Source organism: Scyliorhinus torazame, chromosome 20, assembly GCF_047496885.1.
Source record: "Scyliorhinus torazame isolate Kashiwa2021f chromosome 20, sScyTor2.1, whole genome shotgun sequence".
Classification (NCBI taxonomy): Eukaryota; Metazoa; Chordata; class Chondrichthyes; order Carcharhiniformes; family Scyliorhinidae; genus Scyliorhinus; species Scyliorhinus torazame.
The window spans coordinates 30,734,721-30,748,482 of NC_092726.1; the positions used below are offsets into that span (position 1 = coordinate 30,734,721).

Sequence of the window (13,762 nt, forward strand, 5' to 3'; positions counted from 1 at the left end):
AAAAACACCCCTCTCAGACTTATTAATGTGTACGCCCCGGCCGTAAAAAGTGAGCGGCTGGCAGTCCTTCAGCAACTCCCACTGCTGTTGGCCACCTCCAAGCCGGTCATCCTGGGTGGTGACTTCAACTGCATCATCGATGCGGCTGGACGATCCAGCAAAGCCGATAGCAAACTAGACGCTACGTCCAGACTCCTGATGGAAACGGTAAAAGACGCCAAGCTGCTCGACGTCTGCAGCAACCCTGCAGACGGCGCGCAGCGTAGATACACATGGTCACGGCCAGACGGGTCCGTCCGCTCCAGGATAGACTTCTTTTTTGTGTCCCGAGCTTTCACGGTCAGGTCCACCGACGTAACGCCGGTGTTCTTCTCTGACCACTGCCTCCTACTGGCCGACTGCCACCTGCAGGAAGACCAGGGGGTAGGCAGGGGGACGTGGAAGCTAAATGTAAAACTGCTGACCCCTGAGAACATCGAGGAACTCAGGAGGGATTACAAAGGTTGGAGAACCGTGAAACCCCTCTTTGAGGCCCCACATCTCTGGTGGGAAGCAATCAAGGGGAATATCAAGAGGTTTTTCATCCTCAAGGGCGTTCAAAAGGTGAGAGAGAGACGAGGGGTCATGTCCAGGCTCCAGAAAAGTATGCAAAATTTGCTCCAGCTGCAGTCGATGGGGGTGGATGTCAAGGAGGATCTCCAAGAGGTGAAGAGCCAGCAAGCCTCGCTCTACACCTCGGAGGCCTCCAAGGTTATCTTCCGTTCCGGAGTCCGCTCCGTGGAGCAGGACGAAAAGTGCTCACGCTTCTTCTTCCAAAAGGTGCACAGAGACACCTCTGTGATCAGCAGCCTGAAGGAAGAAGATGGCTCTGAAAAGTCATCGCAGTCTGACATCCTGAGGATCAGCCAATCCTTTTATGCCGGACTGTATGACCTGAAGCCAACAGATAGCACTGTTTCCCAGACCTTCCTGTCGACTATCACGGAGGTCATAGGCGACAGCGAGCTGGAAAACCTGGACAAACCACTAACTCTGGACGAGCTGACAAAGGCCGCCAAGTCCTTCGAGACGAGTAGAACTCCCGGAAGCGACGGCTTACCGGTTGAGTTGTATTCGGCTCTGTGGGACTGGATGGGCCCAGACCTGCTGGAAGTGTACGAGAGTATGCTTCTGGAAGGCAGCATGTCAGAGTCCATGAGGAAAGGCATCATCACCCTAATCTACAAGCAGAAGGGGGAAAGGGAAGAAATTCGAAATTGGCGACCCATTTCACTGTTGAATGTGGACTACAAAATTCTAGCAAAGGTCATCGCCAATCGGGTCAGGTCTGCTCTGGAGTCGGTGATCCACTCTGACCAGACCTGTGCTGTACCCGGCAGGAAGATCTCTGATAGCCTCGCGCTACTCAGGGATACGATCGCCTACGTGCAGGACAGGGGGGTGGACACTTGCCTCATCAGCCTTGACCAGGAGAAGGCTTTTGACAGAATATCGCACACCTACATGATGGATGTGCTCTCCAAAATGGTGTTTGGGGAGGGAATTCGCAATTGGATCAAACTGCTCTACACAAACATCTATAGCGCAGTCTCAATCAATGGGTGGGAATCAGAAAAGTTCCAGATCAGATCTGGAGTCAGGCAGGGCTGCCCTCTCTCCTCTGCCCTTTTTGTGTGCTGCATAGAACCTTTTGCCGAGTCCATCAGGAGGGATCCGGGCATAAGAGGAGTGACGATCCCAGGCAGTGGAGGCATGCAAGTCAAGGCCTCCCTGTACATGGACGACGTTGCCGTCTTCTGCTCGGATCCTGCGTCTGTACGCAGGCTCTTGACCACCTGCGACCAGTTTGAACTGGCCTCTGGAGCCAAGGTAAACCGGGGCAAGAGCGAGGCCATGTTCTTTGGGAACTGGGCCGACCGGTCCTTTGTCCCCTTCACTGTCAGGTCAGATTACCTGAAGGTGCTGGGGATATGGTTCGGAGCTGCTGGGGCGTGCACCAAAAACTGGGAGGAGCGCATAGGAAAGGTAAGACAGAAACTGGGCTGGTGGGAGCAACGCTCCCTCTCCATTGCGGGCAAAACCCTGGTCATCAGGTGTGAGGTACTCTCGGTGCTACTGTACGTGGCGCAGGTCTGGCCCATAACCCGACCCTACGCCACAGCAGTCACCCGGGCCATCTTCAAATTTATCTGGCAATCCAAGATGGACCGTGTCCGAAGGGACACCATGTACAAACCTCTGGAGAAGGGAGCGCGGAACGTACCCAACGCCTCCCTCATCCTGTTGGCCACCTTTGTGTCCAGCTGCATCAAGCTGTGCGTGGACCCCCAGTATGCAAACACCAAGTGTCACTACATACTGAGGTTCTACCTGTCCCCGGTGTTGCGAAGGATGGGCCTGGCCTCATTGCCGCGGAACGCTCCAAGTAGTTGGACCGTACCGTACCACCTGTCCTTTGTGGAAAAGTTTTTGAAGGAAAACACCTTTGACCACAAGGCAATGAAGCAGTGGTCAGCACGTAATGTCCTCGAGGCCCTCAGGGAAAAGGAGACCGTGGAGGACGTTGGATGGTTCCCTGAGCAGACTGCCAGAGTCATCTGGCAGAACGCCTCATCACCAGAACTTTCAAACAAGCACCAAGACCTAGCTTGGCTGGTGGTGAGAAGGGCCCTCCCTGTCAGATTCTTCATGCACACCCGAAGGCTCTGCACCAATGCACGCTGCCCTCGGAGTGGCTGTGGGGGAAATGAGACGGTCACACACCTCCTTGTGGAATGTGCCTTTGCAAAGAAGGTCTGGAGAGAGATGCAGTGGTATTTGTCAAGGTTTATCCCAAACAGATCTGTGACACAGGACTCTGTGCTCTACGGACTGTTTCCAGGGACACACACCGAGACAAATATCAACTGCTGCTGGAAGGTCATCAACTCGGTAAAAGACGCTCTTTGGTCTGCCCGAAACTTGCTGATCTTCCAGTGCAAAGAATTGTCCTCGACCGAGTGTTGCAGACTGGCACATTCCAAGGTCCAGGACTACGTGCTGAGGGAAGCACTCAAGCTTGGGGCAGCTGCCGCCAAGGCGCAATGGGGAAAGACCACTGTGTAAAGTCTTTCCAGCAAATGTACACCGAGGGGCGCGTAACAGTGTAAAGCCCCTCGGTCTGGGCAACCAACACTCCAATGTATAAAACAAACATGACAATGTAAATATTTAAGAAGGAATTGTAATGTAAAGAGTGATATGTGTATGACAATATCAAAATTGAATGAAAGAAAGTCAAGGCAACATGTAACCCTGCCGGAAATGTACAGTCAAGACAATTTGAAAGGTTTCTGTAATGCTCATGATAAATTTTTATGAATAAAGTATATTTTTTTGAAAAAAAAAAAAAAAAAAAAAAAAATCTGTTCTTATCAGTTTAATATCTGATATGTCCTCAATCTGGGGACCGAATATTAAATTGATTTTTAGGACTCGGAGATGGTTCAGGGGCTTGCTCCTTCCGCTCCACGCATCAACCTGGTCTTGCAGTGCTTCCAGGAATGGTGCCCTCTCCCCGCTTTGGGGTGCAAAACGTATAAAAGCAGAAAATGCCGCAAAACCTGGCTTCCGTTTTTCTCTCTTGTCCAGTTGTTTCATCCTGACCAATTTAAGGCCTTTCAGGCTCCAAAGCATTGCTAGCTTTTCTGCTGGCGGGAGCTTCGTGCACGAATGTTGCGAGTCGAAGGACTCGAGGACTTTCGGCAGCCAGGCTCCGTTTTCAGCTGATATGCCGCACAGATTTCCTGCTGCTTTTTACAGGCCACTCACCCTCACCCTCGGATGCCGACTTGCCTTCTCCTCACTTCAGTTACCACATCCCTTCATCCTGCACAACGGGATACTGTTGCGACAGACTGAACGGCATCCTGTTTGGATGTAGGTATACCTTCACGGCGTCTCTTTTAGTTCTCCTGACTCCACGACCAACACGCCAGGGTGGAGCTCAGGGAGACTAGACATTGCCCTCTGTTGGATTCCGCCAGTACTTGCTGTTTGCACGGATTGCCCTTTGTTCGGCAAAGGTGGAGATGACTTCGACTCCCTCTGTTGGGTGTCACTGGGCCTTCACAGCGTCTCCATTTCATCTGGTGACGACAGGGGACGGCTTGCCAGACGATGTCTTCCTGTTGTGTTTACTGGTTCTGCATGCACAGACTCCACCGTGCTCGGCCAAGCTGGATGTCTCTTGTCCAAGAGTGAGCGTAGACTAAAAGTTCCAAAGCACAGTCGAGCGCAGCAAGGTGCACCTGAATGTCGGTGGACGAGGAGGACAAGAGCCATTGCCGGAAAATATGGGCTATCGCTTCTCGGCCTTTTGGCTAAGATCAAGTGTAGTCTCATTTGATCGAGGGAAGCTGAGGATTTCGATGACGATCGTGGATTGGAGAACTCGGAGGGATTGAAGTCGTCAAAGAAGAAACGTTTGGAGCTTGGCTGCTATTGGTGGATCTACATGCTGGCCTAAACCTCGGGTTTAGGCCTAACGCCGATACAGTTTCACACCCAACGTACGAGCTATGGATGCAGCTGCATCCCGACCACCAGGCTGGGGCGTGCGAAACACTGTCCGAGTCACAGTGAAGAAAACGGATGGAGAGTCACCTTTGGACCGGAAATACTTCGTGAAGAAGGTGCTGCTCGAGTGCTGTGGGTTTAAAGCAACAGAGATCTTCTGCTTGCAAAACTTCCCCAAGAATGGCTTCTTTGATGTCACCTTCAAGAGCGTCGCAGCGTGCATCAAATTCTTGAACGTCTTCAAGGAGAAAGGTAACCAGAGTCCCTTGTCGATCCTGACTGCGGAACCTCTGTTTACGCTACCGGCACAGCGAAATCGGGTTGTTACACTGCACACGTACAACCCCCACGTCCCTGTATCTGATGTGCTCACGTTCCTCGCCAGGTACGCTGAGCTGAAAAGTGACAGCGTGCAAGTGAAAGACACCTTCGGCATCTGGACAAGTGAGCACCAGGTCAAGGTGACCCTAAGAACGGACAGCAACGGAGCCATCCTGCATCCCCCCTCCAATTTCGCTATTGGAGTAAATCGTGGCTACCTCTACTACGTGGGACAGCCACGAGTATGCCACACCTGTGGCAAAACGGGGCATGTTGCCGCAAACTGCAGTGTGACCTTCTGCAAGAACTGCAGGCAGGAGGGACACATGACTAAGGACTGCAAAGAAGACAAGTGCTGCAACCTGTGTGGGGAGGCCGGCCATCTTTACAGGGCCTGCCCGAAACGCGGGGCGACATACGCTCAAATCATCAGCAGCGGAGTTAAAAAGGCGACCAGAGAGGAGGTGCATACACCCTCCACCGAAAAAGACACCACGGTTCAGAATGAGGAAAAGCAACAAAAGGGCCCCCAACAAAAAGAAGAGGCCCCAGCACCTCCTGACAACCCAACCCCAGCCCCATCTGATGAGGAACACTCAATGGAAGAGGAAGAGGATGGGACAAAGAATAAAGAGCCCTGGGAAACAGTGAACAGGGACAAACGAAAGCGGAAACAAAAAAACAAACTGAAGAACCCCCCGAGGGGTAGTGGCAAAAAGCGACACCTCTCAGCCGGCGCACTTAGCGCCGACACCTCATCCGATGAGGGAAAACAGGACAAGAATCGGCCTCAAATAAAGAGGCAAAGCACCAACGTGGAACGGAAGGCACAGACCCCCCAGACCACCGACCGGGAAGGAAACAAGGTCACAGACCAACCCCCGATAGTAACGAGCAGCAACAACCCAGGTGAAGACCGGCCTGCAACCCCAACACCTACTGACTGCCATGACGAACGCCAGGGCTACATCACCCCCCCAATGCATCTGCATCAAAATCACGGGGCCAGTACGGACCAGAACAGCTTTCTCAGCCCTGCAACTGTGCTAAAGTTTGCGAGCACCACCGGCATGCTGGGGAACATCGAACAGCTGGAACAGCCAACTGTATAGACTCTGGACTCTTGAGACTGGTAAATCTATCCTTTTTATAATGGGTTTAAAAATTGCATCCATAAATGTGCGAAGCATCAAAGATACTTCGCGGTGTGTAGCCACACTCAACTATTTGGCAAATGTAAAAGCTGACCTACTGTTCCTGCAGGAGTGCGGAATTCCGCACCTCAGCAACTACAGGCGCTGGTCGAGCTGGTGGTCCCACGGGCCATCCATCTGGTCAGGAGGAAAAGACTGCCGCTCCTCCGGCCTGGGTATTCTGCTGCGGGGAGGCAACTTCACCATCTCCGACGTTAAGGAGGTGGTGGGCGGGCGCCTCCTCGTAGCAGACGTGAAATACAAAAACACCCCTCTCAGACTTATTAATGTGTACGCCCCGGCCGTAAAAAGTGAGCGGCTGGCAGTTCTTCAGCAACTCCCACTGCTGTTGGCCACCTCCAAGCCGGTCATCCTCGGTGGTGACTTCAACTGCATCATCGATGCGGCTGGACGATCCAGCAAAGCCGACAGCAAACTAGACGCTACGTCCAGACTCCTGATGGAAACGGTAAAAGACGCCAAGCTGCTCGACGTCTGCAGCAACCCTGCAGACGGCGCGCAGCGTAGATACACATGGTCACGGCCAGACGGATCCGTCCGCTCCAGGATAGACTTCTTTTTTGTGTCCCGAGCTTTCACGGTCAGGTCCACCGACGTAACGCCGGTGTTCTTCTCTGACCACTGCCTCCTACTGGCCGACTGCCACCTGCAGGAAGACCAGGGGGTAGGCAGGGGGACGTGGAAGCTAAATGTAAAACTGCTGACCCCTGAGAACATCGAGGAACTCAGGAGGGATTACAAAGGTTGGAGAACCGTGAAACCCCTCTTTGAGGCCCCACATCTCTGGTGGGAAGCAATCAAGGGGAATATCAAGAGGTTTTTCATCCTCAAGGGCGTTCAAAAGGTGAGAGAGAGACGAGGGGTCATGTCCAGGCTCCAGAAAAGTATGCAAAATTTGCTCCAGCTGCAGTCGATGGGGGTGGATGTCAAGGAGGATCTCCAAGAGGTGAAGAGCCAGCAAGCCTCGCTCTACACCTCGGAGGCCTCGAAGGTTATCTTCCGTTCCAGAGTCCGCTCCGTGGAGCAGGACGAAAAGTGCTCACGCTTCTTCTTCCAAAAGGTGCACAGAGACACCTCTGTGATCAGCAGCCTGAAGGAAGAAGATGGCTCTGAAAAGTCATCGCAGTCTGACATCCTGAGGATCAGCCAATCCTTTTATGCCGGACTGTATGACCTGAAGCCAACAGATAGCACTGTTTCCCAGACCTTCCTGTCGACTATCACGGAGGTCATAGGCGACAGCGAGCTGGAAAACCTGGACAAACCACTAACTCTGGACGAGCTGACAAAGGCCGCCAAGTCCTTCGAGACGAGTAAAACTCCCGGAAGCGACGGCTTACCGGTTGAGTTGTATTCGGCTCTGTGGGACTGGATGGGCCCAGACCTGCTGGAAGTGTACGAGAGTATGCTTCTGGAAGGCAGCATGTCAGAGTCCATGAGGAAAGGCATCATCACCCTCATCTACAAACAGAAGGGGGAAAGGGAAGAAATTCGAAATTGGCGACCCATTTCACTGTTGAATGTGGACTACAAAATTCTAGCAAAGGTCATCGCCAATCGGGTCAGGTCTGCTCTGGAGTCGGTGATCCACCCTGACCAGACCTGTGCTGTACCCGGCAGGAAGATCTCTGATAGCCTCGCGCTACTCAGGGATACGATCGCCTACGTGCAGGACAGGGGGGTGGACACTTGCCTCATCAGCCTTGACCAGGAGAAGGCTTTTGACAGAATATCGCACACCTACATGATGGATGTGCTCTCCAAAATGGGGTTTGGGGAGGGAATTCGCAATTGGATCAAACTGCTCTACACAAACATCTATAGCGCAGTCTCAATCAATGGGTGGGAATCAGAAAAGTTCCAGATCAGATCTGGAGTCAGGCAGGGCTGCCCTCTCTCCTCTGCCCTTTTTGTGTGCTGCATAGAACCTTTTGCCGAGTCCATCAGGAAGGATCCGGGTATAAGAGGAGTGACGATCCCAGGCAGTGGAGGCATGCAAGTCAAGGCCTCCCTGTACATGGACGACGTTGCCGTCTTCTGCTCGGATCCTGCGTCTGTACGCAGGCTCTTAACCACCTGCGACCAGTTTGAACTGGCCTCTGGAGCCAAGGTTAACCGGGGCAAGAGCGAGGCCATGTTCTTTGGGAACTGGGCCGACCGGTCCTTTGTCCCCTTCACTGTCAGGTCAGATTATCTGAAGGTGCTGGGGATATGGTTCGGAGCTGCTGGGGCGTGCACCAAAAACTGGGAGGAGCGCATAGGAAAGGTAAGACAGAAACTGGGCTGGTGGGAGCAACGCTCCCTCTCCATTGCGGGCAAAACCCTGGTCATCAGGTGTGAGGTACTCTCGGTGCTACTGTACGTGGCGCAGGTCTGGCCCATAACCCGACCCTACGCCACAGCAGTCACCCGGGCCATCTTCAAATTTATCTGGCGATCCAAGATGGACCGTGTCCGAAGGGACACCATGTACAAACCTGTGGAGAAGGGAGGGCGGAACGTACCCAACGCCTCCCTCATCCTGTTGGCCACCTTTGTGTCCAGCTGCATCAAGCTGTGCGTGGACCCCCAGTATGCAAACACCAAGTGTCACTACATACTGAGGTTCTACCTGTCCCCGGTGTTGCGAAGGATGGGCCTGGCCTCATTGCCGCGGAACGCTCCAAGTAGTTGGACCGTACCGTACCACCTGTCCTTTGTGGAAAAGTTTTTGAAGGAAAACACCTTTGACCACAAGGCAATGAAGCAGTGGTCAGCACGTAATGTCCTCGAGGCCCTCAGGGAAAAGGAGACCGTGGAGGACGTTGGATGGTTCCCTGAGCAGACTGCCAGAGTCATCTGGCAGAACGCCTCATCACCAGAACTTTCAAACAAGCACCAAGACCTAGCTTGGCTGGTGGTGAGAAGGGCCCTCCCTGTCAGATTCTTCATGCACACCCGAAGGCTCTGCACCAATGCACGCTGCCCTCGGAGTGGCTGTGGGGGAAATGAGACGGTCACACACCTCCTTGTGGAATGTGCCTTTGCAAAGAAGGTCTGGAGAGAGATGCAGTGGTATTTGTCAAGGTTTATCCCAAACAGATCTGTGACACAGGACTCTGTGCTCTACGGACTGTTTCCAGGGACACACACCGAGACAAATATCAACTGCTGCTGGAAGGTCATCAACTCGGTAAAAGACGCTCTTTGGTCTGCCCGAAACTTGCTGATCTTCCAGTGCAAAGAATTGTCCTCGACCGAGTGTTGCAGACTGGCACATTCCAGGGTCCAGGACTACGTGCTGAGGGACGCACTCAAGCTTGGGGCAGCTGCCGCCAAGGCGCAATGGGGAAAGACCACTGTGTAAAGTCTTTCCAGCAAATGTACACCGAGGGGCGCGTAACAGTGTAAAGCCCCTCGGTCTGGGCAACCAACACTCCAATGTATAAAACAAACATGACAATGTAAATATTTAAGAAGGAATTGTAATGTAAAGAGTGATATGTGTATGACAATATCAAAATTGAATGAAAGAAAGTCAAGGCAACATGTAACCCTGCCGGAAATGTACAGTCAAGACAATTTGAAATGTTTCTGTAATGCTCATGATAAATTTTTATGAATAAAGTATATTTTTTTGAATAAAAAAAAAATAAATCTGTTCTTACAGTTTAATATCTGATATGTCCTCAATATGGAGAACGAATATTAAATTGATTTTTAGGACTCGGAGATGGTTCAGGGACTTGTTCCTTCCGCTCCACGCATCAACCTGGGCTTGCAGTGCTTCCAGGAATGGTGCCTTCACCCCGCTTTGGGGCGGAAATGTATAAAAGCAGAAAATGCCGCAAAACCTGCCTACCCCTTTTCTCTGTTGTCCAGTTGCCTCATCTTGACCAATTTAAGGCATTTCAAGCTCCAAAGCATTGCTAGCTTTTCTGCTGGCGGGAGCTTCGTGCACTAATGTTGCGAGTCGATGGAGTCGAGGACTTTCGGCAGCCAGGCTCCGTTTTCAGCTGATATGCCGCACAGATTTCCTGCTGCTTTTTACAGGCCACTCACCCTCACCCTCGGATGCCGACTTGCCTTCTCCTCACTTCAGTTACCACATCCCTTCATCCTGCACAACGGGATACTGTTGCGACAGACTGAACGGCATCCTGTTTGGATGTAGGTATACCTTCACGGCGTCTCTTTTAGTTCTCCTGACTCCACGACCAACACGCCAGGGTGGAGCTCAGGGAGACTAGACATTGCCCTCTGTTGGATTCCGCCAGTACTTGCTGTTTGCACGGATTGCCCTTTGTTCGGCAAAGGTGGAGATGACTTCGACTCCCTCTGTTGGGTGTCACTGGGCCTTCACAGCGTCTCCATTTCATCTGGTGACGACAGGGGACGGCTTGCCAGACGATGTCTTCCTGTTGTGTTTTACTGGTTCTGCATGCTCAGACTCCACCGTGCTCGGCCAAGCTGGATGTCTCTTGTCCAAGAGTGAGCGTAGACTAAAAGTTCCAAAGCACAGTCGAGCGCAGCAAGGTGCACCTGAATGTCGGTGGACGAGGAGGACAAGAGCCATTGCCGGAAAATATGGGCTATCGCTTCTCAGCCTTTTGGCTCAGATCAAGTGTAGTATCTGTTCTTATCAGTTTAATATCTGATATGTCCTCAATCTGGGGACCGAATATTAAATTGATTTTTAGGACTCGGAGATGGTTCAGGGGCTTGCTCCTTCCGCTCCACGCATCAACCTGGTCTTGCAGTGCTTCCAGGAATGGTGCCCTCTCCCCGCTTTGGGGTGCAAAACATATAAAAGCAGAAAATGCCGCAAAACCTGGCTTCCCCTTTTCACTCTTGTCCAGTTGTCTCATCCTGACCAATTTAAGGCCTTTCAGGCTCCTAAGCATTGCTAGCTTTTCTGCTGGCGGGAGCTTCGTGCACGAATGTTGCGAGCCGATGGACTCGCGGACTTTCGGCAGCCAGGCTCCGTTTTCAGCTGATATGCCGCACAGATTTCCTGCTGCTTTTTACAGGCCACTCACCCTCACCCTCGGATGCCGACTTGCCTTCTCCTCACTTCAGTTACCACATCCCTTCATCCTGCACAACGGGATACTGTTGCGACAGACTGAACGGCATCCTGTTTGGATGTAGGTATACCTTCACGGCGTCTCTTTTAGTTCTCCTGACTCCACGACCAACACGCCAGGGTGGAGCTCAGGGAGACTAGACATTGCCCTCTGTTGGATTCCGCCAGTACTTGCTGTTTGCACGGATTGCCCTTTGTTCGGCAAAGGTGGAGATGACTTCGACTCCCTCTGTTGGGTGTCACTGGGCCTTCACAGCGTCTCCATTTCATCTGGTGACGACAGGGGACGGCTTGCCAGACGATGTCTTCCTGTTGTGTTTACTGGTTCTGCATGCACAGACTCCACCGTGCTCGGCCAAGCTGGATGTCTCTTGTCCAAGAGTGAGCGTAGACTAAAAGTTCCAAAGCACAGTCGAGCGCAGCAAGGTGCACCTGAATGTCGGTGGACGAGGAGGACAAGAGCCATTGCCGGAAAATATGGGCTATCGCTTCTCGGCCTTTTGGCTAAGATCAAGTGTAGTCTCATTTGATCGAGGGAAGCTGAGGATTTCGATGACGATCGTGGATTGGAGAACTCGGAGGGATTGAAGTCGTCAAAGAAGAAACGTTTGGAGCTTGGCTGCTATTGGTGGATCTACATGCTGGCCTAAACCTCGGGTTTAGGCCTAACGCCGATACAGTTTCACACCCAACGTACGAGCTATGGATGCAGCTGCATCCCGACCACCAGGCTGGGGCGTGCGAAACACTGTCCGAGTCACAGTGAAGAAAACGGATGGAGAGTCACCTTTGGACCGGAAACACTTCGTGAAGAAGGTGCTGCTCGAGTGCTGTGGGTTTAAAGCAACAGAGATCTTCTGCTTGCAAAACTTCCCCAAGAATGGCTTCTTTGATGTCACCTTCAAGAGCGTCGCAGCGTGCATCAAATTCTTGAACGTCTTCAAGGAGAAAGGTAACCAGAGTCCCTTGTCGATCCTGACTGCGGAACCTCTGTTTACGCTACCGGCACAGCGAAATCGGGTTGTTACACTGCACACGTACAACCCCCACGTCCCTGTATCTGATGTGCTCACGTTCCTCGCCAGGTACGCTGAGCTGAAAAGTGACAGCGTGCAAGTGAAAGACACCTTCGGCATCTGGACAAGTGAGCACCAGGTCAAGGTGACCCTAAGAACGGACAGCAACGGAGCCATCCTGCATCCCCCCTCCAATTTCGCTATTGGAGTAAATCGTGGCTACCTCTACTACGTGGGACAGCCACGAGTATGCCACACCTGTGGCAAAACGGGGCATGTTGCCGCAAACTGCAGTGTGACCTTCTGCAAGAACTGCAGGCAGGAGGGACACATGACTAAGGACTGCAAAGAAGACAAGTGCTGCAACCTGTGTGGGGAGGCCGGCCATCTTTACAGGGCCTGCCCGAAACGCGGGGCGACATACGCTCAAATCATCAGCAGCGGAGTTAAAAAGGCGACCAGAGAGGAGGTGCATACACCCTCCACCGAAAAAGACACCACGGTTCAGAATGAGGAAAAGCAACAAAAGGGCCCCCAACAAAAAGAAGAGGCCCCAGCACCTCCTGACAACCCAACCCCAGCCCCATCTGATGAGGAACACTCAATGGAAGAGGAAGAGGATGGGACAAAGAATAAAGAGCCCTGGGAAACAGTGAACAGGGACAAACGAAAGCGGAAACAAAAAAACAAACTGAAGAACCCCCCGAGGGGTAGTGGCAAAAAGCGACACCTCTCAGCCGGCGCACTTAGCGCCGACACCTCATCCGATGAGGGAAAACAGGACAAGAATCGGCCTCAAATAAAGAGGCAAAGCACCAACGTGGAACGGAAGGCACAGACCCCCCAGACCACCGACCGGGAAGGAAACAAGGTCACAGACCAACCCCCGATAGTAACGAGCAGCAACAACCCAGGTGAAGACCGGCCTGCAACCCCAACACCTACTGACTGCCATGACGAACGCCAGGGCTACATCACCCCCCCAATGCATCTGCATCAAAATCACGGGGCCAGTACGGACCAGAACAGCTTTCTCAGCCCTGCAACTGTGCTAAAGTTTGCGAGCACCACCGGCATGCTGGGGAACATCGAACAGCTGGAACAGCCAACTGTATAGACTCTGGACTCTTGAGACTGGTAAATCTATCCTTTTTATAATGGGTTTAAAAATTGCATCCATAAATGTGCGAAGCATCAAAGATACTTCGCGGTGTGTAGCCACACTCAACTATTTGGCAAATGTAAAAGCTGACCTACTGTTCCTGCAGGAGTGCGGAATTCCGCACCTCAGCAACTACAGGCGCTGGTCGAGCTGGTGGTCCCACGGGCCATCCATCTGGTCAGGAGGAAAAGACTGCCGCTCCTCCGGCCTGGGTATTCTGCTGCGGGGAGGCAACTTCACCATCTCCGACGTTAAGGAGGTGGTGGGCGGGCGCCTCCTCGTAGCAGACGTGAAATACAAAAACACCCCTCTCAGACTTATTAATGTGTACGCCCCGGCCGTAAAAAGTGAGCGGCTGGCAGTTCTTCAGCAACTCCCACTGCTGTTGGCCACCTCCAAGCCGGTCATCCTCGGTGGTGACTTCAAC

At 52.5% G+C, this 13,762-nt stretch overlaps 2 non-coding genes and 1 pseudogene across 2 annotated transcripts; all 3 read left to right on the forward strand.

The window, feature by feature from the left end:
* Positions 1 to 3,367: 3,367 nt before the first annotated feature.
* Positions 3,368 to 3,556, forward strand: LOC140397165 (U2 spliceosomal RNA). Its single transcript, XR_011936736.1, has one exon. It is a non-coding gene; the product is annotated as a U2 spliceosomal RNA (small nuclear RNA).
* A 6,144-nt stretch (positions 3,557 to 9,700) lies between these two features.
* LOC140397378 (U2 spliceosomal RNA) lies at positions 9,701 to 9,880 on the forward strand (annotated as a pseudogene).
* A 785-nt stretch (positions 9,881 to 10,665) lies between these two features.
* On the forward strand, positions 10,666 to 10,856 carry LOC140397193 (U2 spliceosomal RNA). The gene has a single exon (XR_011936754.1). It is a non-coding gene; the product is annotated as a U2 spliceosomal RNA (small nuclear RNA).
* The last annotated feature ends 2,906 nt before the right edge of the window (positions 10,857 to 13,762 follow it).